The sequence below is a fragment of the Triturus cristatus genome, chromosome 1_1 (assembly GCF_964204655.1).
Source record: "Triturus cristatus chromosome 1_1, aTriCri1.1, whole genome shotgun sequence".
In the NCBI taxonomy this organism is placed as follows: domain Eukaryota; kingdom Metazoa; phylum Chordata; class Amphibia; order Caudata; family Salamandridae; genus Triturus; species Triturus cristatus.
Genome location: NC_140579.1, coordinates 1,254,327,443 through 1,254,346,414, shown reverse-complemented (window position 1 = coordinate 1,254,346,414; position 18,972 = coordinate 1,254,327,443).

Below are 18,972 nucleotides of genomic sequence, written 5' to 3'. Positions count from 1 at the left end.
GGAAATACAAGTTACTGGGAAGTACGCTTAGAATTACTTTTCAGGGTCAGTGCTGGGCTAAAAGATGCAGCACTGGGTTCCCTCCTGATTACAGGTGAGTAAATCGGAATTCGTAGTTCGGCTGATTTTAGAGGAATATTTCTACATTTCAAAATTGGACACTTAGAACATTTTCTGGTGAAAACCACACAGGGGATTCCTATGGAAGGATATACAAGTTACTGGTAAGTACGCTTAGAATTACTTTTCAGGGTCAGTGCTGGGCTAAAAGATGCAGCACTGGGTTCTCTCCTGATTACAGGTGAGTAAATCAGAATTCGTAGTTCGGCTGATTTTAGAGGAATATTTCTACATTTCAAAATTGGACACTTAGAACATTTTCTGGTGAAAACCACACAGTGGATTCCTATGGAAGGATATACAAGTTACTGGTAAGTACGCTTAGAATTACTTTTCAGGGTCAGTGCTGGGCTAAAAGATGCAGCACTGGGTTCTCTCCTGATTACAGGTGAGTTAATCGGAATTCGTAGTTCGGCTGATTTTAGAGGAATATTTGTACGTTTCAAAATTGGACTCTTCGAAACTTTTCTGCTGAAAACCACACAATGGATTCCTATGGAAGGAAATACAAGTTACTGGTAAGTACGCTTAGAATTACTTTTCAGTGTCAGTGCTGGGCTAAAAGATGCAGCACTGGGTTCCCTCCTGATTACAGGTGAGTGAATCGGAATTCGTAGTTCGGCTGATTTTAGAGGAATATTTGTACGTTTCAAAATTGGACACTTATGACACTTTTCTGCTGAAAACCACACAATGTATTCCTTTGGAAGGGAATACAAGTTACTGGTAAGTACGCTTAGAATTACTTTTCAGCGTCAGTGCTGGGCTAAAAGATGCAGCACTGGGTTCCCTCCTGATTACAGGTGAGTGAATCGGAATTCGTAGTTCGGCTGATTTTAGAGGAATATTTGTACGTTTCAAAATTGGACACTTATGACACTTTTCTGCTGAAAACCACACAATGGATTCCTTTGGAAGGGAATACAAGTTACTGGTAAGTACGCTTAGAATTACTTTTCAGCGTCAGTGCTGGGCTAAAAGATGCAGCACTGGGTTCCCTCCTGATTACAGGTGAGTAAATCGGAATTCGTAGTTCGACTGGTTTTAGAGGAATATTTGTACGTTTCAAAATTGGACTCTTCGAAACTTTTCTGCTGAAAACCCCACAATGGATTCCTATGGAAGGAAATACAAGTTACTGGTAAGTACGCTTAGAATTAATTTTCAGGGTCAGTGCTGGGCTAAAAGATGCAGCACTGGGTTCTCTCCTGATTACAGGTGAGTGAATCGGAATTCGTATTTCGGCTGATTTTAGAGGAATATTTGTACGTTTCAAAATTGGACACTTAGAACATTTTCTGGTGAAAACCACACAATGGATTCCTATGGAAAGAAATACAAGTTACTGGTAAGTACGCTTAGAATTACTTTTCAGGGTCAGTGCTGGGCTAAAAGATGCAGCACTGGGTTCTCTCCTGATTACAGGTGAGTAAATCAGAATTCGTAGTTCGGCTGATTTTAGAGGAATATTTCTACGTTTCAAAATTGGACACTTAGAACATTTTCTGGTGAAAACCACACAGTGGATTCCTATGGAAGGAAATAAAAGTTACTGGTAAGTACGCTTAGAATTACTATTCAGGGTCAGTGCTGGGCTAAAAGATGCAGCACTGGGTTCTCTCCTGACTATAAATGAGTAAATCGGAATTCGTAGTTTGGCTGATTTTAGAGGAATATTTGTACCTTTCAAAATTGGACACTTAGAAACTTTTCTGCTGAAAACCACTCAATGGATTCCTATAAAAGGAAATACAAGTTACTGGTAAGTACGCTTAGAATTATTTTTCAGAGTCAGTGCTGGTCTGAAAGATGCAGCCCTGGGTTCTCTCCTGATAACAGGTGAGTAAATTGGAATTCGTAGTTCGGCTGATTTTAGAGGAATATTTGTACCTTTCAAAATTGGACACTGAGAAACTTTTCTGCTGAAAACCACACAATGGATTCCTATGGAACGAAATACAAGTTACTGGTAAGTACGCTTAGAATTGCTTTTCAGGGTCAGTGCTGGGCCAAAAGATGCAGCACTGGGTTCTCTCCTGATTACAGGTGAGTAAATCGGAATTCGTAGTTCGGCTGATTTTACAGGAATATTTGTATGTTTCAAAATTGGACTCTTCGAAACTTTTCTGCTGAAAACAACACAATGGATTCCTATTGAAGGAAATACAAGTTACTGGGAAGTACGCTTAGAATTACTTTTCAGGGTCAGTGCTGGGCAAAAAGATGCAGCCCCGGGTTCTCTCCTGATAGGTGAGTACATCAGAATTCGTAGTTCAGTTGATTTTAGAGGAATATTTGTACGTTTAAAAAATGGACACTTAGAAACTTCTCTGCTGAAAACCACACAATGGATTCCTATGGAAGGAAATGCAAGTTACTGGTAAGTACGCTTAGAATTACTTTTCAGTGTCATTGCTGGGCTAAAAGATGCAGCACTAGGTTCTCAGCTGATTACAGGTAAGTAAATTGGAATTCGTAGTTCGGCTGATTTTAGAGGAATATTTGTACGTTTCAAAATTGGACACTTAGAACATTTTCTGGTGAAAACCACACAGTTGATTCCTATGGAAGGAAATACTAGTTACTGGTAAGTACGCTTAGAATTACATTTCAGGGTCAGTGCTGGGCTAAAAGATGCAGCACTGGGTTCTCTCCTGATTACAGGTGAGTAAATTGGAATTCGCAGTTCAGCTGATTTTAGAGGAATATTTGTACGTTTCAAAATTGGACTCTTCGAAACTTTTCTGTTGAAAACCACACAATGGATTCCTATGGAAGGAAATACAAGTTACTGGTAAGTACGCTTAGAATTACTTTTTAGGGTCAGTGCAGGGCTAAAAGATGCAGCACTGGGTTCTCTCCTGATTGCAGGTGAGTGAATCGAATTCGTAGTTCGGCTGATTTTAGAGGAATATTTGTACGTTTCAAAATTGGACTCTTCGAAACTTTTCTGCTGAAAACCACACAATGGATTCCTATGGAAGGAAATACAAGTTACTGGTAAGTACGCTTAGAATTACTTTTCAGTGTCAGTGCTGGGCTAAAAGATGCAGCACTGGGTTCCCTCCTGATTACAGGTGAGTAAATCGGAATTCGTAGTTCGACTGGTTTTAGAGGAATATTTGTACGTTTCAAAATTGGACTCTTCGAAACTTTTCTGCTGAAAACCCCACAATGGATTCCTACGGAAGGAAATACAAGTTACTGGTAAGTACGCTTAGAATTACTTTTCAGGGTCAGTGCTGGGCTAAAAGATGCAGCACTGGGTTCCCTCCTGATTACAGGTGAGTAAATCGGAATTCGTAGTTCGGCTGGTTTTAGAGGAATATTTGTACGTTTCAAAATTGGACACAGAACATTTTCTGGTGAAAACCACACAATGGATTCCTATGGAAGGATATACAAGTTACTGGTAAGTACGCTTAGAATTACTTATCAGGGTCAGTGCTGGGCTAAAAGATGCAGCACTGGGTTCTCTCCTGATTACAGGTGAGTTAATCGGAATTCGTAGTTCGGCTGATTTTAAAGGAATATTTGTACGTTTCAAAATTGGACACTTAGAAACTTTTCTGCTGAAAACCACACAATGGATTCTTATGGAAGGAAATACAATTTACTGGTAAGTACGCTTAGAATTGCTTTTCAGGGTCAGTGCTGCCCTAAAAGATGCAGCACTGGATTCTCTCCTGATTACAGGTGAGTAAATCGGAATTTGTAGTTCGGCTGATTTTAGAGTAATATTTTTACGTTTCAAAATTGGACTCTTTGAAACTTTTCTGCTGAAAACCACACAATGGATTCCTATGGAAGGAAATACAAGTTACTGGTAAGTACGCTTAGAATAACTTTTCAGGGTCAGTGCTGGGCTGAAAGATGCAGCCCTGGGTTCTCTCATGATAACAGGTGAGTAAATTGGAATTCGTAGTTCGGCTGATTTTAGAGGAATATTTGTACCTTTCAAAATTGGACTCTTCCAAACTTTTCTGCTGAAAACCACACAATGGATTCCTATGGAAGGAAATACAAGTTACTGGTAAGTACGCTTAAGAATTTCTTTTCAGGGTCAGTGCTGGGCTAAAAGATGAAGCACTGGGTTCTCTCCTGATTACAGGTGAGTGAATCGGAATTCGTAGTTCGGCTGATTTTAGAGGAATATTTGTACATTTCAAAATTGGACACTTATGACACTTTTCTGCTGAAAACCACACAATGGATTCCTATGGAAGGGAATACAAGTTACTGGTAAGTACGCTTAGAATTACTTTTCAGCGTCAGTGCTGGGCTAAAAGATGCAGCACTGGGTTCCCTCCTGATTACAGGTGAGTAAATCGAAATTCGTAGTTTGACTGGTTTTAGAGGAATATTTGTACGTTTCAAAATTGGACTCTTTGAAACTTTTCTGCTGAAAACCCCACAATGGATTCCTATGGAAGGAAATACAAGTTACTGGTAAGTACGCTTAGAATTAATTTTCAGGGTCAGTGCTGGGCTAAAAGATGCAGCACTGGGTTCTCTCCTGATTACAGGTAAGTGAATCGGAATTCGTATTTCAGCTGATTTTAGAGGAATATTTGTACGTTTCAAAATTGGACACTTATGACACTTTTCTGCTGAAAACCACACAATGGATTCCTATGGAAGGAAATACAAGTTACTGGGAAGTACGCTTAGAATTACTTTTCAGGGTCAGTGCTGGGCTAAAAGATGCAGCACTGGGTTCCCTCCTGATTACAGGTGAGTAAATCGGAATTCGTAGTTCGGCTGATTTTAGAGGAATATTTCTACATTTCAAAATTGGACACTTAGAACATTTTCTGGTGAAAACCACACAGTGGATTCCTATGGAAGGATATACAAGTTACTGGTAAGTACGCTTAGAATTACTTTTCAGGGTCAGTGCTGGGCTAAAAGATGCAGCACTGGGTTCTCTCCTGATTACAGGTGAGTAAATCAGAATTCGTAGTTCGGCTGATTTTAGAGGAATATTTCTACATTTCAAAATTGGACACTTAGAACATTTTCTGGTGAAAACCACACAGTGGATTCCTATGGAAGGATATACAAGTTACTGGTAAGTACGCTTAGAATTACTTTTCAGGGTCAGTGCTGGGCTAAAAGATGCAGCACTGGGTTCTCTCCTGATTACAGGTGAGTTAATCGGAATTCGTAGTTCGGCTGATTTTAGAGGAATATTTGTACGTTTCAAAATTGGACACTTAGAACATTTTCTGGTGAAAACCACACAGTGGATTCCAATGGAAGGAAATAAAAGTTACTGGTAAGTACGCTTAGAATTACTTTTCAGGGTCAGTGCAGGGCTAAAAGATGCAGCACTGGGTTCTCTCCTGACTATAAGTGAGTAAATCGGAATTCGTAGTTTGGCTGATTTTAGAGGAATATTTGTACCTTTCAAAATTGGACACTTAGAAACTTTTCTGCTGAAAACCACTCAATGGATTCCTATAAAAGGAAATACAAGTTACTGGTAAGTACGCTTAGAATTATTTTTCAGAGTCAGTGCTGGTCTGAAAGATGCAGCCCTGGGTTCTCTCCTGATAACAGGTGAGTAAATTGGAATTCGTAGTTCGGCTGATTTTAGAGGAATATTTGTACCTTTCAAAATTGGACACTTAGAAACTTTTCTGCTGAAAACCACACAATGGATTCCTATGGAACGAAATACAAGTTACTGGTAAGTACGCTTAGAATTGCTTTTCAGGGTCAGTGCTGGGCCAAAAGATGCAGCACTGGGTTCTCTCCTGATTACAGGTGAGTAAATCGGAATTCGTAGTTCGGCTGGTTTTAGAGGAATAATTGTACGTTTCAAAATTGGACTCTTCGAAACTTTTCTGCTGAAAACAACACAATGGATTCCTATTGAAGGAAATACAATTTACTGGTAAGTACGGTTAGAATTGCTTTTCAGGGTCAGTGCTGGGCTAAAAGATGCAGCACTGGGTTCTCTCCTGATTACAGGTGAGTGAATCGGAATTCGTAGTTCGGCTGAATTTAGAGGAATATTTGTACGTTTCAAAATTGGACACTTATGACACTTTTCTGCTGAAAACCACACAATGGATTCCTATGGAAGGAAATACAAGTTACTGGTAAGTACGCTTAGAATTACTTTTCAGGGTCAGTGCTGGGCTAAAAGATGCAGCACTGGGTTCCCTCCTGATTACAGGTGAGTAAATCGGAATTCGTAGTTCGGCTGGTTTTAGAGGAATATTTGTACGTTTCAAAATTGGACTCTTCGAAACTTTTCTGCTGAAAACCACACAATGGATTCCTATGGAAGGAAATACAAGTTACTGGGAAGTACGCTTAGAATTACTTTTCAGGGTCAGTGCTGGGCAAAAAGATGCAGCCCCGGGTTCTCTCCTGATAGGTGAGTACATCAGAATTCGTAGTTCAGTTGATTTTAGAGGAATATTTGTACGTTTAAAAAATGGACACTTAGAAACTTCTCTGCTGAAAACCACACAATGGATTCCTATGGAAGGAAATGCAAGTTACTGGTAAGTACGCTTAGAATTACTTTTCAGGGTCATTGCTGGGCTAAAAGATGCAGCACTAGGTTCTCTCCTGATTACAGGTAAGTAAATTGGAATTCGTAGTTTGGCTGATTTTAGAGGAATATTTGTACGTTTCAAAATTGGACACTTAGAACATTTTCTGGTGAAAACCACACAGTTGATTCCTATGGAAGGAAATACTAGTTACTGGTAAGTACGCTTAGAATTACATTTCAGGGTCAGTGCTGGGCTAAAAGATGCAGCACTGGGTTCTCTCCTGATTACAGGTGAGTAAATTGGAATTCGCAGTTCAGCTAATTTTAGAGGAATATTTGTACGTTTCAAAATTGGACTCTTCGAAACTTTTCTGTTGAAAACCACACAATGGATTCCTATGGAAGGAAATACAAGTTACTGGTAAGTACGCTTAGAATTACTTTTTAGGGTCAGTGCAGGGCTAAAAGATGCAGCACTGGGTTCTCTCCTGATTGCAGGTGAGTGAATCGAATTCGTAGTTCGGCTGATTTTAGAGGAATATTTGTACGTTTCAAAATTGGACTCTTCGAAACTTTTCTGCTGAAAACCACACAATGGATTCCTATGGAAGGAAATACAAGTTACTGGTAAGTACGCTTAGAATTACTTTTCAGTGTCAGTGCTGGGCTAAAAGATGCAGCACTGGGTTCCCTCCTGATTACAGGTGAGTAAATCGGAATTCGTAGTTCGACTGGTTTTCGAGGAATATTTGTACGTTTCAAAATTGGACTCTTCGAAACTTTTCTGCTGAAAACCCCACAATGGATTCCTACGGAAGGAAATACAAGTTACTGGTAAGTACGCTTAGAAGTACTTTTCAGGGTCAGTGCTGGGCTAAAAGATGCAGCACTGGGTTCCCTCCTGATTACAGGTGAGTAAATCGGAATTCGTAGTTCGGCTGGTTTTAGAGGAATATTTGTACGTTTCAAAATTGGACACAGAACATTTTCTGGTGAAAACCACACAATGGATTCCTATGGAAGGATATACAAGTTACTGGTAAGTACGCTTAGAATTACTTTTCAGGGTCAGTGCTGGGCTAAAAGATGCAGCACTGGGTTCTCTCCTGATTACAGGTGAGTTAATCGGAATTCGTAGTTCGGCTGATTTTAAAGGAATATTTGTACGTTTCAAAATTGGACACTTAGAACATTTTCTGGTGAAAACCACACAGTGGATTCCTATGGAAGGAAATAAAAGTTACTGGTAAGTACGCTTAGAATTACTTTTCAGGGTCAGTGCTGGGCTAAAAGATGCAGCACTGGGTTCTCTCCTGACTATAAGTGAGTAAATCGGAATTCGTAGTTTGGCTGATTTTAGAGGAATATTTGTACCTTTCAAAATTGGACACTTAGAAACTTTTCTGCTGAAAACCACACAATGGATTCCTATGGAACGAAATACCAGTTATTGGTAAGTACGGTTAGAATTGCTTTTCAGGGTCAGTGCTGGGCTAAAAGATGCAGCACTGGGTTCTCTCCTGATTACAGGTGAGTGAATCGGAATTCGTAGTTCGGCTGAATTTAGAGGAATATTTGTACGTTTCAAAATTGGACACTTATGACACTTTTCTGCTGAAAACCACACAATGGATTCCTATGGAAGGAAATACAAGTTACTGGTAAGTACGCTTAGAATTACTTTTCAGGGTCAGTGCTGGGCTAAAAGATGCAGCACTGGGTTCCCTCCTGATTACAGGTGAGTAAATCGGAATTCGTAGTTCGGCTGGTTTTAGAGGAATATTTGTATGTTTCAAAATTGGACTCTTCGAAACTTTTCTGCTGAAAACCACACAATGGATTCCTATGGAAGGAAATACAAGTTACTGGTAAGTACGCTTAAGAATTACTTTTCAGGGTCGGTGCTGGGCTAAAAGATGCAGGACTGGGTTCTCTCCTGATTACAGGTGAGTGAATCGGAATTCGTAGTTCGGCTGATTTTAGAGGAATATTTGTACGTTTCAAAATTGGACACTTATGACACTTTTCTGCTGAAAACCACACAATGGATTCCTATGGAAGGAAATACAAGTTACTGGGAAGTACGCTTAGAATTACTTTTCAGGGTCAGTGCTGGGCAAAAAGATGCAGCCCCGGGTTCTCTCCTGATAGGTGAGTACATCAGAATTCGTAGTTCAGTTGATTTTAGAGGAATATTTGTACGTTTAAAAAATGGACACTTAGAAACTTCTCTGCTGAAAACCACACAATGGATTCCTATGGAAGGAAATGCAAGTTACTGGTAAGTACGCTTAGAATTACTTTTCAGGGTCATTGCTGGGCTAAAAGATGCAGCACTAGGTTCTCTCCTGATTGCAGGTAAGTAAATTGGAATTCGTAGTTCGGCTGATTTTAGAGGAATATTTGGACGTTTCAAAATTGGAGACTTAGAACATTTTTTGGTGAAAACCACACAGTTGATTCCTATGGAAGGAAATACTAGTTACTGGTAAGTACGCTTAGAATTACATTTCAGGGTCAGTGCTGGGCTAAAAGATGCAGCACTGGGTTCTCTCCTGATTACAGGTGAGTAAATTGGAATTCGCAGTTCAGCTGATTTTAGAGGAATATTTGTACGTTTCAAAATTGGACTCTTCGAAACTTTTCTGTTGAAAACCACACAATGGATTCCTATGGAAGGAAATACAAGTTACTGGTAAGTACGCTTAGAATTACTTTTTAGGGTCAGTGCAGGGCTAAAAGATGCAGCACTGGGTTCTCTCCTGATTGCAGGTGAGTGAATCGAATTCGTAGTTCGGCTGATTTTAGAGGAATATTTGTACGTTTCAAAATTGGACTCTTCGAAACTTTTCTGCTGAAAACCATACAATGGATTCCTATGGAAGGAAATACAAGTTATTGGTAAGTATGCTTAGAATTACTTTTCAGTGTCAGTGCTGGGCTAAAAGATGCAGCACTGGGTTCCCTCCTGATTACAGGTGAGTAAATCGGAATTCGTAGTTCGACTGGTTTTAGAGGAATATTTGTACGTTTCAAAATTGGACTCTTCGAAACTTTTCTGCTGAAAACCCCACAATGGATTCCTATGGAAGGAAATACAAGTTACTGGTAAGTACGCTTAGAATTACTTTTCAGGGTCAGTGCTAGGCTAAAAGATGCAGCACTGGTTTCCCTCCTGATTACAGGTGAGTAAATCGGAATTCGTAGTTCGGCTGGTTTTAGAGGAATATTTGTACATTTCAAAATTGGACACAGAACATTTTCTGGTGAAAACCACACAATGGATTCCTATGGAAAGAAATACATGTTACTGGCAAGTACGCTTAGAATTACTTTTCAGGGTCAGTGCTGGGCTAAAAGATGCAGCACTGGGTTCCCTCCTGATTACAGGTGAGTAAATCGGAATTTGTAGTTCGGCTAATTTTAGAGTAATATTTGTACGTTTCAAAATTGGACTCTTCGAAACTTTTCTGCTGAAAACCACACAATGGATTCCTATGGAAGGAAATATAAGTTACTGGTAAGTACGCTTAGAATTACTTTTCAGGGTCAGTGCTGGGCTAAAAGATGCAGCACTGGGTTCTCTCCTGATTACAGGTGAGTGAATCGGAATTCATAGTTCGGCTGATTTTAGAGGAATATTTGTACGTTTCAAAATTGGACACTTATGACACTTTTCTGCTGAAAGCCACACAATGGATTCCTATGGAAGGAAATACAAGTTACTGGTAAGTACGCTTAGAATTACTTTTCAGGGTCAGTGCTGGGCTAAAAGATGCAGCACTGGGTTCTCTCCTGATTAGAGGTGAGTAAATTGGAATTCGTAGTTCGGCTGATTTTTGAGGAATATTTGTACGTTTCAAAATTGGACACTTATGACACTTTTCTGGTGAAAACCACACAATGGATTCCTATGGAAGGAAATACAAGTTACTGGTATGTACGCTTAGAATTACTTTTCAGGGTCAGTGCTGGGCAAAAAGATGCAGCCCTGGGTTCTCTCCTGATAGGTGAGTACATCAGAATTCGTAGTTCAGTTGATTTTAGAGGAATATTTGTACGTTTAAAAAATGGACACTTAGAAACTTCTCTGCTGAAAACCACACAATGGATTCCTATGGAAGGAAATGCAAGTTACTGGTAAGTACGCTTAGAATTACTTTTCAGTGTCATTGCTGGGCTAAAAGATGCAGCACTAGGTTCTCTGCTGATTACAGGTAAGTAAATTGGAATTCGTAGTTCGGCTGATTCTAGAGGAATATTTGTACGTTTCAAAATTGGACACTTAGAACATTTTCTGGTGAAAACCACACAGTTGATTCCTATGGAAGGAAATACTAGTTACTGGTAAGTACGCTTAGAATTACATTTCAGGGTCAGTGCTGGGCTAAAAGATGCAGCACTGGGTTCTCTCCTGATTACAGGTGAGTAAATTGGAATTCGTAGTTCAGCTGATTTTAGAGGAATATTTGTACGTTTCAAAATTGGACTCTTCGAAACTTTTCTGTTGAAAACCACACAATGGATTCCTATGGAAGGAGATACAAGTTACTGGTAAGTACGCTTAGAATTACTTTTTAGGGTCAGTGCAGGGCTAAAAGATGCAGCACTGGGTTCTCTCCTGATTGCAGGTGAGTGAATCGAATTCGTACTTCGGCTGATTTTAGAGGAATATTTGTACGTTTCAAAATTGGACACTTATGACACTTTTCTGTTGAAAACCACACAATGGATTCCTATGGAAGGAAATACAAGTTACTGGTAAGTACGCTTAGAATTACTTTTCAGGGTCAGTGCTGGGCTAAAAGATGCAGCACCTTGTTCTCTCGTGATTACAGGTGAGTAAATCGGAATTCGTAGTTCTGCTGATTTTAGAGGAATATTTCTACGTTTCAAAATTGGACACTTAGAACATTTTCTGGTGAAAACCACCCAGTGGATTCCTATGGAAGGAAATACAAGTTACTGGTAAGTACGCTTAGAATTACTTTTCAGGGTCAGTGCTGGGCTAAAAGATGCAGCACTGGGTTCTCTCCTGATTACAGGTGAGTAAATCGGAATTCGTAGTTCGGCTGATTTTAGAGGAATATTTGTATGTTTCAAAATTGGACACTTAGAACATTTTCTTGTGAAAACCACACAGTGGATTCCTATGGAAGGAAATAAAAGTTACTGGTAAGTACGCTTAGAATTACTTTTCAGGGTCAGTGCTGGGCTAAAAGATGCAGCACTGGGTTCTCTCCTGACTATAGGTGAGTAAATCGGAATTCGTAGTTTGGCTGATTTTAGAGGAATATTTGTACCTTTCAAAATTGGACACTTAGAAACATTTCTGCTGAAAACCACACAATGGATTCCTATAAAAGGAAATACAAGTTACTGGTAAGTACGCTTAGAATTATTTTTCAGAGTCAGTGCTGGGCTGAAAGATGCAGCCCTGGGTTCTCTCCTGATAACAGGTGAGTAAATTGGAATTCGTAGTTCGGCTGATTTTAGAGGAATATTTGTACCTTTCAAAATTGGACACTTAGAAACTTTTCTGCTGAAAACCACACAATGGATTCCTATGGAAGGAATTACAAGTTACTGGTAAGTACGCTTAGAATTGCTTTTCAGGGTCAGTGCTGGGCTAAAAGATGCAGCACTGGGTTCTCTCCTGATTACAGGTGAGTAAATTGGAATTCGTAGTTCGGCTGATTTTTGAGGAATATTTGTACGTTTCAAAATTGGACACTTATGACACTTTTCTGGTGAAAACCACACAATGGATTCCTATGGAAGGAAATACAAGTTACTGGTATGTACGCTTAGAATTACTTTTCAGGGTCAGTGCTGGGCAAAAAGATGCAGCCCTGGGTTCTCTCCTGATAGGTGAGTACATCAGAATTCGTAGTTCAGTTGATTTTAGAGGAATATTTGTACGTTTAAAAAATGGACACTTAGAAACTTCTCTGCTGAAAACCACACAATGGATTCCTATGGAAGGAAATGCAAGTTACTGGTAAGTACGCTTAGAATTACTTTTCAGTGTCATTGCTGGGCTAAAAGATGCAGCACTAGGTTCTCTGCTGATTACAGGTAAGTAAATTGGAATTCGTAGTTCGGCTGATTTTAGAGGAATATTTGTACGTTTCAAAATTGGACACTTAGAACATTTTCTGGTGAAAACCACACAGTTGATTCCTATGGAAGGAAATACTAGTTACTGGTAAGTACGCTTAGAATTACATTTCAGGGTCAGTGCTGGGCTAAAAGATGCAGCACTGGGTTCTCTCCTGATTACAGGTGAGTAAATTGGAATTCGTAGTTCAGCTGATTTTAGAGGAATATTTGTACGTTTCAAAATTGGACTCTTCGAAACTTTTCTGTTGAACACCACACAATGGATTCCTATGGAAGGAGATACAAGTTACTGGTAAGTACGCTTAGAATTACTTTTTAGGGTCAGTGCAGGGCTAAAAGATGCAGCACTGGGTTCTCTCCTGATTGCAGGTGAGTGAATCGAATTCGTACTTCGGCTGATTTTAGAGGAATATTTGTACGTTTCAAAATTGGACACTTATGACACTTTTCTGTTGAAAACCACACAATGGATTCCTATGGAAGGAAATACAAGTTACTGGTAAGTACGCTTAGAATTACTTTTCAGGGTCAGTGCTGGGCTAAAAGATGCAGCACCTTGTTCTCTCGTGATTACAGGTGAGTAAATCGGAATTCGTAGTTCTGCTGATTTTAGAGGAATATTTCTACGTTTCAAAATTGGACACTTAGAACATTTTCTGGTGAAAACCACCCAGTGGATTCCTATGGAAGGAAATACAAGTTACTGGTAAGTACGCTTAGAATTACTTTTCAGGGTCAGTGCTGGGCTAAAAGATGCAGCACTGGGTTCTCTCCTGATTACAGGTGAGTAAATCGGAATTCGTAGTTCGGCTGATTTTAGAGGAATATTTGTATGTTTCAAAATTGGACACTTAGAACATTTTCTTGTGAAAACCACACAGTGGATTCCTATGGAAGGAAATAAAAGTTACTGGTAAGTACGCTTAGAATTACTTTTCAGGGTCAGTGCTGGGCTAAAAGATGCAGCACTGGGTTCTCTCCTGACTATAGGTGAGTAAATCAGAATTCGTAGTTTGGCTGATTTTAGAGGAATATTTGTACCTTTCAAAATTGGACACTTAGAAACATTTCTGCTGAAAACCACACAATGGATTCCTATAAAAGGAAATACAAGTTACTGGTAAGTACGCTTAGAATTATTTTTCAGAGTCAGTGCTGGGCTGAAAGATGCAGCCCTGGGTTCTCTCCTGATAACAGGTGAGTAAATTGGAATTCGTAGTTCGGCTGATTTTAGAGGAATATTTGTACCTTTCAAAATTGGACACTTAGAAACTTTTCTGCTGAAAACCACACAATGGATTCCTATGGAAGGAATTACAAGTTACTGGTAAGTACGCTTAGAATTGCTTTTCAGGGTCAGTGCTGGGCTAAAAGATGCAGCACTGGGTTCTCTCCTGATTACAGGTGAGTAAATCGGAATTCGTAGTTCGGCTGATTTTAGAGGAATAGTTGTACGTTTCAAAATTGGACTCTTCGAAACTTTACTGCTGAAAACAACACAATGGATTCCTATGGAAGGAAATACAAGTTACTGGTAAGTACGCTTAGAATTACTTTTCAGGGTCAGTGCTGGGCTAAAAGATGCAGCACTGGGTTCTCTCCTGATTACAGGTGAGTGAATCCGAATTCGTAGTTCGGCTGATTTTAGAGGAATATTTGTACGTTTCAAAATTGGACACTTATGACACTTTTCTGCTGAAAACCACATAATGGATTCCTGTGGAAGGGAGTACAAGTTACTGGTAAGTACGCTTAGAATTACTTTTCAGGGTCAGTGCTGGGCTAAAAGATGCAACACTGCGTTCTCTCCTGATTACAGGTGAGTAAATCGGAATTCGTAGTTCGACTGGTTTTAGAGGAATATTTGTACGTTTCAAAATTGGACTCTTTGAAACTTTTCTGCTGAAAACCCCACAATGGATTCCTATGGAAGGAAATACAAGTTACTGGTAAGTATGCTTAGAATTACTTTTCAGGGTCAGTGCTGGGCTAAAAGATGCAGCAGTGGGTTCTCTCCTGATTACAGGTGAGTAAATCGGAATTCGTAGTTCGGCTGGATTTAGAGGAATATTTGTACGTTTCAAAATTGGACACTTAGAACATTTTCTGGTGAAAACCACACAATGGATTCCTATGGAAAGAAATACAAGTTACTGGTAAGTACGCTTAGAATTACTTTTCAGGGTCAGTGCTGGGCTAAAAGATGCCGCACTGGGTTCTCTCCTGATTACAGGTGAGTAAATCGGAATTCGTAGTTCGGTTGATTTTAGAGGAATATTTGTACGTTTCAAAAATGGACACTTGGAAACTTTTCTGCTGAAAACCACAGAATGGATTCCTATGGAAGGAAATGCAAGTTACTGGTAAGTACGCTTAGAATTACTTTTCAGGGTCAGTGTTGGGCTAAAAGATGCAGCACTGGGTTCTCTCCTGATTAGAGGTGAGTAAATTGGAATTCGTAGTTCGGCTGATTTTAGAGGAATATTTGTACGTTTCAAAATTGGACACTTATGACACTTTTCTGGTGAAAACCACACAATGGATTCCTATGGAAGGAAATACAAGTTACTGGTATGTACGCTTAGAATTACTTTTCAGGGTCAGTGCTGGGCAAAAAGATGCAGCCCTGGGTTCTCTCCTGATAGGTGAGTACATCAGAATTCGTAGTTCAGTTGATTTTAGAGGAATATTTGTACGTTTAAAAAATGGACACTTAGAAACTTCTCTGCTGAAAACCACACAATGGATTCCTATGGAAGGAAATGCAAGTTACTGGTAAGTACGCTTAGAATTACTTTTCAGTGTCATTGCTGGGCTAAAAGATGCAGCACTAGGTTCTCAGCTGATTACAGGTAAGTAAATTGGAATTCGTAGTTCGGCTGATTTTAGAGGAATATTTGTACGTTTCAAAATTGGACACTTAGAACATTTTCTGGTGAAAACCACACAGTTGATTCCTATGGAAGGAAATACTAGTTACTGGTAAGTACGCTTAGAATTACATTTCAGGGTCAGTGCTGGGCTAAAAGATGCAGCAGTGGGTTCTCTCCTGATTACAGGTGAGTAAATCGGAATTCGTAGTTCGGCTGGATTTAGAGGAATATTTGTACGTTTCAAAATTGGACACTTAGAACATTTTCTGGTGAAAACCACACAATGGATTCCTATGGAAAGAAATACAAGTTACTGGTAAGTACGCTTAGAATTACTTTTCAGGGTCAGTGCTGGGCTAAAAGATGCCGCACTGGGTTCTCTCCTGATTACAGGTGAGTAAATCGGAATTCGTAGTTCGGTTGATTTTAGAGGAATATTTGTACGTTTCAAAAATGGACACTTGGTAACTTTTCTGCTGAAAACCACAGAATGGATTCCTATGGAAGGAAATGCAAGTTACTGGTAAGTACGCTTAGAATTACTTTTCAGGGTCAGTGTTGGGCTAAAAGATGCAGCACTGGGTTCTCTCCTGATTAGAGGTGAGTAAATTGGAATTCGTAGTTCGGCTGATTTTAGAGGAATATTTGTACGTTTCAAAATTGGACACTTATGACACTTTTCTGGTGAAAACCACACAATGGATTCCTATGGAAGGAAATACAAGTTACTGGTATGTACGCTTAGAATTACTTTTCAGGGTCAGTGCTGGGCAAAAAGATGCAGCCCTGGGTTCTCTCCTGATAGGTGAGTACATCAGAATTCGTAGTTCAGTTGATTTTAGAGGAATATTTGTACGTTTAAAAAATGGACACTTAGAAACTTCTCTGCTGAAAACCACACAATGGATTCCTATGGAAGGAAATGCAAGTTACTGGTAAGTACGCTTAGAATTACTTTTCAGTGTCATTGCTGGGCTAAAAGATGCAGCACTAGGTTCTCTGCTGATTACAGGTAAGTAAATTGGAATTCGTAGTTCGGCTGATTTTAGAGGAATATTTGTACGTTTCAAAATTGGACACTTAGAACATTTTCCGGTGAAAACCACACAGTTGATTCCTATGGAAGGAAATACTAGTTACTGGTAAGTACGCTTAGAATTACATTTCAGGGTCAGTGCTGGGCTAAAAGATGCAGCACTGGGTTCTCTCCTGATTACAGGTGAGTAAATTGGAATTCGTAGTTCAGCTGATTTTAGAGGAATATTTGTACGTTTCAAAATTGGACTCTTCGAAACTTTTCTGTTGAAAACCACACAATGGATTCCTATGGAAGGAGATACAAGTTAATGGTAAGTACGCTTAGAATTACATTTCAGGGTCAGTGCTGGGCAAAAAGATGCAGCCCTGGGTTCTCTCCTGCTAGGTGAGTACATCAGAATTCGTAGTTCAGTTGATTTTAGAGGAATATTTGTACGTTTAAAAAATGGACACTTAGAAACTTCTCTGCTGAAAACCACACAATGGATTCCTATGGAAGGAAATGCAAGTTACTGGTAAGTACGCTTAGAATTAATTTTCAGTGTCATTGCTGGGCTAAAAGATGCAGCACTAGGTTCTCTGCTGATTACAGGTAAGTAAATTGGAATTCGTAGTTCGGCTGATTTTACAGGAATATTTGTACGTTTCAAAATTGGACACTCAGAACATTTTCTGGTGAAAACCACACAGTTGATTCCTATGGAAGGAAATACTAGTTACTGGTAAGTACGCTTAGAATTACATTTCAGGGTCAGTGCTGGGCTAAAAGATGCAGCACTGGGTTCTCTCCTGATTACAGGTGAGTAAATTGGAATTCGTAGTTCAGCTGATTTTAGAGGAATATTTGTACGTTTCAAAATTGGACTCTTCGAAACTTTTCTGTTGAAAACCACACAATGGATTCCTATGGAAGGAGATACAAGTTACTGGTAAGTACGCTTAGAATTACTTTTTAGGGTCAGTGCAGGGCTAAAAGATGCAGCACTGGGTTCTCTCCTGATTGCAGGTGAGTGAATCGAATTCGTACTTCGGCTGATTTTAGAGGAATATTTGTACGTTTCAAAATTGGACACTTATGACACTTTTCTGCTGAAAACCACACAATGGATTCCTATGGAAGGAAATACAAGTTACTGGTAAGTACGCTTAGAATTACTTTTCAGGGTCAGTGCTGGGCTAAAAGATGCAGCACCTTGTTCTCTCGTGATTACAGGTGAGTAAATCGGAATTCGTAGTTCTGCTGATTTTAGAGGAATATTTCTACGTTTCAAAATTGGACACTTAGAACATTTTCTGGTGAAAACCACCCAGTGGATTCCTATGGAAGGAAATACAAGTTACTGGTAAGTACGCTTAGAATTACTTTTCAGGGTCAGTGCTGGGCTAAAAGATGCAGCACTGGGTTCTCTCCTGATTACAGGTGAGTAAATCGGAATTCGTAGTTCGGCTGATTTTAGAGGAATATTTGTATGTTTCAAAATTGGACACTTAGAACATTTTCTGGTGAAAACCACACAGTGGATTCCTATGGAAGGAAATAAAAGTTACTGGTAAGTACGCTTAGAATTACTTTTCAGGGTCAGTGCTGGGCTAAAAGATGCAGCACTGGGTTCTCTCCTGACTATAGGTGAGTAAATCGGAATTCGTAGTTTGGCTGATTTTAGAGGAATATTTGTACCTTTCAAAATTGGACACTTAGAAACATTTCTGCTGAAAACCACACAATGGATTCCTATAAAAGGAAATACAAGTTACTGGTAAGTACGCTTAGAATTATTTTTCAGAGTCAGTGCTGGGCTGAAAGATGCAGCCCTGGGTTCTCTCCTGATAACAGGTGAGTAAATTGGAATTCGTAGTTCGGCTGATTTTAGAGGAATATTTGTACCTTTCAAAATTGGACACTTAGAAACTTTTCTGCTGAAAACCACACAATGGATTCCTATGGAAGGAATTACAAGTTACTGGTAAGTACGCTTAGAATTGCTTTTCAGGGTCAGTGCTGGGCTAAAAGATGCAGCACTGGGTTCTCTCCTGATTACAGGTGAGTAAATCGGAATTCGTAGTTCGGCTGATTTTAGAGGAATAGTTGTACGTTTCAAAATTGGACTCTTCGAAACTTTACTGCTGAAAACAACACAATGGATTCCTATGGAAGGAAATACAAGTTACTGGTAAGTACGCTTAGAATTGCTTTTCAGGGTCAGTGCTGGGCTAAAAGATGCAGCACTGGGTTCTCTCCTGATTACAGGTGAGTGAATCCGAATTCGTAGTTCGGCTGATTTTAGAGGAATATTTGTACGTTTCAAA